This window comes from Limulus polyphemus, unplaced genomic scaffold, assembly GCF_000517525.1.
Source record: "Limulus polyphemus unplaced genomic scaffold, Limulus_polyphemus-2.1.2 Scaffold2184, whole genome shotgun sequence".
NCBI lineage: Eukaryota > Metazoa > Arthropoda > Merostomata > Xiphosura > Limulidae > Limulus > Limulus polyphemus.
Genome location: NW_013667794.1, coordinates 156,517 through 164,827, shown reverse-complemented (window position 1 = coordinate 164,827; position 8,311 = coordinate 156,517).

Sequence of the window (8,311 nt, the reverse complement as noted above, 5' to 3'; positions counted from 1 at the left end):
ATATATATATGTGTCAGTGTAAACTACTTGTATCTGATGATGACAAAATCTTGTCGAAACGTTGTACATTTGCTGTTATGTTAAACTTATGTCAAAGTTTTTCTTCATTACGCATTCAAGCCGTCTCCAACCATTATTAAACTGTAATATTTATTGTTTATCTATTATATATATATATATATATTGGCTGATAATTCCTGTTTCACCCTGTACTTAAGCTTTTTAAATGAACACCAAATGTATGTAAGAAAGCTAAGTTCAAAGGGTAATGATAACAACGTTTACACTAGAAATAGCCCCCAAGTGGCACAGCGGCATGTCTGCGAACTTACAACGCTAGAAACCGAGTTTCGATACCTGTGGTGGGCAGAGCACAGATGACCCATTGTGTAGCTTTGTGCTTAATTACAAACAATCAACCTCTAGAAATATGATTTTTTAAAATTACCACTAGTTATTAATAATACGGATACTTCGTTTGAAACTGTGTCACCTAAGTGAAATTGGTTGACACCATTGTTTTGGTTTTTGCGTTATTAAGAAACAGAAGAAAGAAGAACAAGAAATTCAAACTCTTTGCCATGATATTTACAGATACTCCCAGAACTTGTGACTCAATCATTACATAGATATTGTTATAAAAGGAAACACTATATAGTATTGTAAAGTTCTGATGACCTATTGAGGAGGTATTTAAAATTTAATTTCGATGAACAATCCGAGCCATACCTACATAGGCAATGCTACTACCTGCCTGATAAATCTCAATACAAAATATATACATACGATTTCGTGATTCTACTACTGGCGCTAAACTCACCGAAAATATTGTTGCCAATAATGTTTTACTGGTAGTAACCACTGTGTTAAAAAAAAACAATCATTTTTATTCAACGACTTTTTCGCTTATATTCATTAAAGCAATGTTTTGTTTGTTTAATGCGAACTATAGAATGGGTTAACTGAGCTGTTTCACAGTAGGGATCGAACACCGAATTCTTGTCATAATCCTTCACGCTTATCACCGAGCTATGGAAGATTAAGGGAGTGGTTCAGAGTTTTATACAAACGTTGAAGTGGCCGTCAATCAAATTCTGTGGTTTTAATTCTATATATCTTTAACTATTTGTTCAGAAATTTTTTTGGAATTTTTACAGACGTTTGGTTCCAATAAATCATCCTTCCTTTAAAAACACTTTTTTTGTTCAATTGTTAGTTTTTTTTAAAAACTATTCATGTGAACTATATATTTAAAGTACTGTTTGAAAATTTCATTGAATCACTTGTTCATCGATCTCGTAATCGTGTTAAAGAAGATCATTAGTTTAAGATTAATTACTTTGAAAGTTTCAAAATAATTGATACCTAAAATTATGTCATTTAGTGATAAATATCTCAGATGAAAATATTAAATCTTTTGAAGTGTGCTTACCTATGTTTACTCGTTACATTAGTCCTTCAGTGGCACAGCGGTATGTCTGCGGACTTACAACGCTAGAAACCGAGTTTCGATACCCGTAGTGGACAGAGCACAGATAACCCATTGTGCAGCTTTGCGCTTAACTACAATCAAAGAATCAAACAAACATCGTTACTTTAAAAGATATATGGGATGGGCGTGACCTTACTGTTAGCGTGCCCGGACTGTGAATCCTAGTGTTCAAAGTTCACCTCTCTTTTCCGCAAACATTCGTTTCATAATTTAGTCAAACAAGAGTATGTGAAGATTGGTGGTGGGCACTGTTGACTAGCTGCATACTCTTCAGTCCATTAATTCAAAATTAAGGACGGCATTGGGCAGAGAGTCACTGTCAGTTTAACGCGGAAATTGTGTGTTTGTTTGTTTTTGAATTTCGCGCAAAGCTACGTGAGGGCTATCTGTGTTAGCCGTCCCTAATTTAGCAGTGAAAGACCAGAGGGAAGGCAGTTATTCATCACCACCCACCGCCAACTCTTGGGCTACTCTTTTACCAACGAATAGTGGGATTGACCGTCACATTATAACGCCCCCACGGCTGAAAGGGCGAGCATGTTTGGTGGGACGGGGATTTTATGCGGAAATTCTAAAATAATCAAAAATATATTTATATAAAGGACGTCTGGTTGTAACATCAAGTTGAAGTGATATTTGCTAATAAAATCTACACAAAATTGCATACTTTTAGGAGTGATTTCACTTTATATGATTAAATAAATAAATTGACGAAAAAGAGCAGATTTTGTAAATATTAACTTTAAAAATTTCTAGAAATATGCTTAGCGCAGTAAAACGTTTTATCGCTTCATGTATGTATATGCATAATGTTATATTCTTGTGAAATTTTTATGATTGTAGTCTTTCTAAAGTTTTCTCACCTCATATGATAACCACGTGAAAATCGAGGTCAGCGGCCCTGCCACTGAAAACAGATCTTCATTCGCAAAAGTAAAAATTTTCGACGTCGTGATCCGAGTTCCTTCCAGAATTAGTGTATCTGACAGTGTAATCAGAAGATGCGTTCCAAAAAAGCTATTTCTTAACGGATGACGTATGCCAAGAAATATTTCGACTGCTTCGCTTTAAAGATTGTGTATTTTCATCAGGAAAAACCACAATAATGACATCGGCCACTCTGGGGAGTTACATCGTTTCACCACTGCCACACTAGATCTATATAAAGCTTCACATCGTTATTCTCTACAAATTGTGAACCAGCCCAGAGATAAGAAATTGCGTGAGCTCTAAAAATAAGCTAAGTCCATATCATGAGAACGACGTCTTCACAAATTCAGAACGACAGAAAAGCAAGATTCTTGGAAAGGTCTTTATTGTCTAAATTGAGCAGAGAGTTGAAATAAAACATCTAATTCCGACAGATAGAAATGCGTATACTTTACGTATTTGAAAAGAAATAACAAACTTCAACGTGTTACATTCGTTGAACTAAAAAAAAAGTAGTATATGTAAGTCCGTTTTAGAATAAACTTGAAATAACTATAAATAAACATATTATGTGTGAAGTAGAGTAAAAGCAATGAATAAAGTCCTTGATTTACAAATAAAGTAGCTAATGTTAATGTATTGCAACTAAAAATAGTCAACAAGCAATACTCGTGTTATACGTTCTAGATTTTAATTGTTTAATATTAAGACATTATACAATTTGTTTATCAAATAGAGGCTGACAGAAAGTTATTTAAAAGTTTATAGAATCACCTGACAGGAAGTCATTTAAAAGTTTAAAATATCACCTGACAGGAAGTCATTTACAAGTTTAAAATATTACCTGACAGAAAGTCATTTCGCATTTTGAACACATTGGATCATAAAGAGTTAGTTGGCACTTTCTACAGTTGTTACAATGAATAATTTAGCAATGCGAGTACAAGTTATTTTCTTATGAAAGAACAAGAGATTCAGAGAATTTGCGTATACTTAATAAATAAAAGTGTGACTTGACCAGTCAATAAGAGGCAGTATACAGTAGTGTTCTTCACAGAATAAATATACGACTTTATTTAAGACAGCAGACGGAACCTTACACAACAGTAAGATTGGAAATTCTCACAAAGGTAAACTGACAAAAAAGACCTCATCTGAAATTATATACTTAATCTACAGCTGGGCTCCCAGGATTTTGTTTCACCTGAACTGTGTATCTAATTCTACCTACATGTCCATTTCTCCACACGACTGCCAAGCCAATAATCTCCAAGTGATCATCGACATTTAATAGCGCTGAACATAGCTGTGTATCAGAGTTACAGTCCAGGATTAAGCACTGGCTAAGACTAAGTGAATATTATTGTTTTTGCGACACTTTACTGGAAGTAAAACTTTAAACATTTTAGCTGGTTAAAATACATTCATTTTCTTTGCTATAAAGAGGTATTGTTTATGATGAAGTTGGGACCTCACACTCCCTCCTCTATCTATCTTCAGGCGATTTTTTAACTTTAATTTCCAATACAAATGTAAATATATAATTTCTATTTACTCAGCGTAACTTTAGATTCAAAATGGCACCAAATTAGTTTTAATTGACTAGGTAATTCTAAGCAAATACAAAGAAATACAATGAATTTTCAATTTACAGTATCAAAACTTAGGTTAACAATTAATTTCATGGAAGAACTAACTAACATGAAACTTTAAGACTGATTATGAACTTACATATACAAGTCTTTAACATTAAATATAACGGAAATATATACAAAAAATGTAATGACTTATTTGTAGTTATGCACAAAGCTACACAATGGGCTATCTGTGCTCTGCCCACCACGGGTATCGAAACCCGGTTTCTAGCGTTGTAATTCCGCAGACATACCGCCGTGCCACGGGGGGGGGGGTAATCAATGATTCAAACCTGAATTATACAATGCAAAAAACTTGCTTACATACAAAATGTTACTCCATATTTACTTTTCAAGTTTATTATTCTACCATGAAATCTATAAATATAAATAAAAAAAAGCAGTTCATATTCTTTGATAGGCGGAAGACTTTCGAAACATCGTCTTCTATACCTGTATTTCTACAACGGGCAGTTGCCGTCCATTCAACAAAATTTCATCATAGTTCATATTAATTCACTGTACATTGAAATAGAATTATAGTATTATTTGACAAGCTCTTATGATTGAAATGTTTGTATATTTCTATATTTTTTCCAGCAGAAATTTAGTTATATTTACCCAGATAATGTCGAACAGACAGCTACTTCGTTTGAAGGACTAACTAACAGAGAACGTGGAACTCCAGATATTTGTGATAATTTTAAAATATCTTACATCAGTTTATGCCAATTTTATTTTAACCTTTACACTAATTCTAACACTTACATTCACACTGGCTTCTAGAAATGTGCACAGCAGCTTATCCACTGATTGACGGTACAATCTATTATTTTGTCGATTTTTGGTCGAACAGTGAACATGACAATTCAGGGTGATTAGAAAACCTGACATGTGATAGTCGATAAGTGTAACGAATAATAAATAAGTGTAACGAATAATCAATAAGTGTAACGAATAACCAATAAGCGTAACGAATAACCAATAAGTGTAACGAATAATCAATAAGTGTAACGAAAACCCATGAACATCACTGAATTGATTATCTAGACTGTCATGTATATGCATGTGAAGTTTGTTAATTCTGGCTGAAATGACTGAGATGTACACCCATCACACATTGTTATGGCTTATAAACATGTTACATACAGCTGTTGCATATCCTTCCTAAAATTTTCTGTTGCAACACAATGTCAAAATGTGATTGCCATGTCAATTAGCATATACATATGAAACATAATTGTAATATATAACGTATCAAACCCGTATATTTGGCCAGTTGGTGAAGTAATTGATAACCACAAGACATATTGATGGCCATTATCAGTTTCTGGGAGATAATCAATCATATCCACTGCTATTCTCTGCACAAGAGGACTTACAACACTCTCAGTTTTCCCTGACATGCTGGTTTTCTATCTTGGTAGCACATATAATGTAATACTGTCATCACTTTTCAAATGTTTCAGGTAAATGTGACCAGAGCAAAACTTCTGCATATTGGCAATAGTTCAATAAACAACATATTGATGCTGACCAGTATTGGTGTAATGCAAAGTTCAAAGCATTTCCTGCCTTAAAGACTTCAATACTATTAATACATCACAGATAAGGCACCAAACTTAGTTGGTTCCTAGCAGTGAGACAACAAACTATCGTGCATTGATAACTGTTTATACAAGTGCTAAAGGTTCTTTGCATCTTCACAATATTCATCAATCTGAATAGTCTCTATTTTATCTTTCAACATAGCAAGTAATGCACAAGGTAAATCTGGGCTTTTCAGTTGCTTCTCATGAAGCTCCTGACTTGTCATTAATGGTATTTTTTTAAAAATAATGAAATCATCTCTAAATACATGGTTCATTGCTATTTCAACAGATAGTACAGACACAGGGTCTGAACGTTCAACAAATGGAAACGCTCTCACTGCACAACAAAGTTGTATTCCTACAGTATTGTAATCCAACATGTAATCAGGCCTGGCATGGCCTGGTGGTTAGGGCGTTCGACTTGCAATATGAGGGTTGCAGGTTCGAATCCTCACTACAGAACATGCTCGCCTTTTCAGCCGTGGGGACGTTATAACGTTATGACCAACCTCACTCTTCGTTGGTAGACCAAGAGTTGACGGTGGGTAGTGTTCACTAGCTGCATTTCTTTTAGTCTATCACTACGAAATTAGGGACTTCTAGCTCAAATAGACCTCGTGTAGCTTTGTTCGAAATTCAAAGACAAACAAGCATGTAATTAAGACTTCCGGGTTATTTATGCGCAAAAGCCTTTTCAGTTGCGCTAAATCTATTTGAATATTGAACTTTACTACCATAAAAAGTAGTACTGGTGGTGTTTGACATACTAGAATGAAAAACAGTTCTTTCGTTGCCATACAATACCGACATTCAGAAGCTATCAACGTATAACTAACATTGATGCTCTGAACCTTCAAAGCAGGCAATGGTGCAGATATCTTGGAGATACCGGCCACAAACTGTTGGTAATGTGAAATAAAGCCCAGAATGCTTTGGTCTTCTCATTTAGTTACAGGCTGGAGTAAGTTTCTAAGTATTGCACTGTTTGAAAGATCGTTAGATTCTTTATCCATGCTTTCAATGTGAACAAGAAACTCCATTTGTATGTGCACAAATACACACACTTTTCTGATTTCAATTTCAAGCCTGTCTTCTTTAACCTCTGAGACACCCTTCTCAGGTTTTCAACAGTAGAATGAAACGTGTGGCTAGATACCATTAATGCCACACCCTCAGGTGAAATATTTCTACCATTGCAGTCTTAAACTCTATTAGGATCTCCAAATTGACTGGCACATTAACAAGCTAAGTGGCATGATACGAAATGTATGCAAGCCATCTCAAGTATTGAAAGCTGTTTCCGTCTCCTATAATTTTTTATTGATTTTGCAAGTCGCTAAATACAAGGTCTAGCACGTTGAACTAATGGATGCTATCCAGTGCTTTCAGTCATTTACATATATGTAACATTATAGTGTAAAAAATGAGTTAATACGTGTTATCAAGTTCACCCACCTAAAATAGACACAGAACATTTGTGCACCTTCATCTTTCAACATCCACTCTGTTTCTGGAAGTATCTCTGGTGTTCCATGAAAGACTATGGAGAAGTTGTTTGATTAAACGCACATCACCTGTGTCTGCATGATAACATGTGACTGTTATTCTAATCATTTGTCCATCTGGTTCTAAACAAACACACACACCACCAATTTCTTTCAACAATCTACTAACTTTCTATTACTGTTCTGAGGGTAGAATGTTTGTACAATCATCATCCAGTAAGCGTGGAAGATCTAGTATCTGTGAATTGGTTCTTGGATCAGAGAAAATGGAAGTAACACTAACAATACAGCTAGCTTCAGTTCCATATGTCTCAATCACCATGTCAATAACCATTTCAGCTAGAAGCTGAGTAGCCTTCTACCTATTATTATAATTCATAACAAGAATAAATGTTATCCATGGACATATAGTTATCTCAGGAAGTTCAGCTTAGTTCTTTGAGAGAAAAGTCTGTTTTATGTTTAGGTTAAATGAACTCAGCATATAATGGTGATAAACTAGACTAACTTTATAGCACACTAAGAAACAACACTTATAGATACAGATGCACTGTAATGTTCCTCTTCCCCACTATTGTACCAGGCAGTTTCTTAAAGTGGACATGCTGCTACTAGTAACTGTCTTTTGAGAACGCCACCTATTGTGCAGTTAGTAATTCTAGTGTATAATACTATTGTACATTTATAGACCTGTACTGATGATGTATTTTGTTTATTGCTTATTTATCTACAGGGTAAAAGAATAATATAGAGTACAAGTTTATTCCAAGAATAAATTAGAAGCCTATACAGCCCCGAGAATGTTCATACCAGGACTTTGTGCAGGCTAAGCCATGGTTGAGAAATTCTATTGGTCTCTTTACCATCCAGATGTTGTTTTATCACATTTGTTGTATGCTTGGGACCATTTTTCTTGCCAGTCGATGAATCCCCGCCTGATGAGCCATTTTCTTGAGGGAATGTCACGACAAATCAAACTCTGCATGTACATTCAGCGGTCAGAGTGCCACCAGTGACACTATGTTTTACTTTGGATGTTGTTCATTAACTAGGATACCATTCTTCTCTCTGTCATCACAACAAAATATTATATTACGTTGCAGAACAGTTTGAAATTGTGTTTCCCTGTAAATAATATATATATATCTCCAGCTTTGC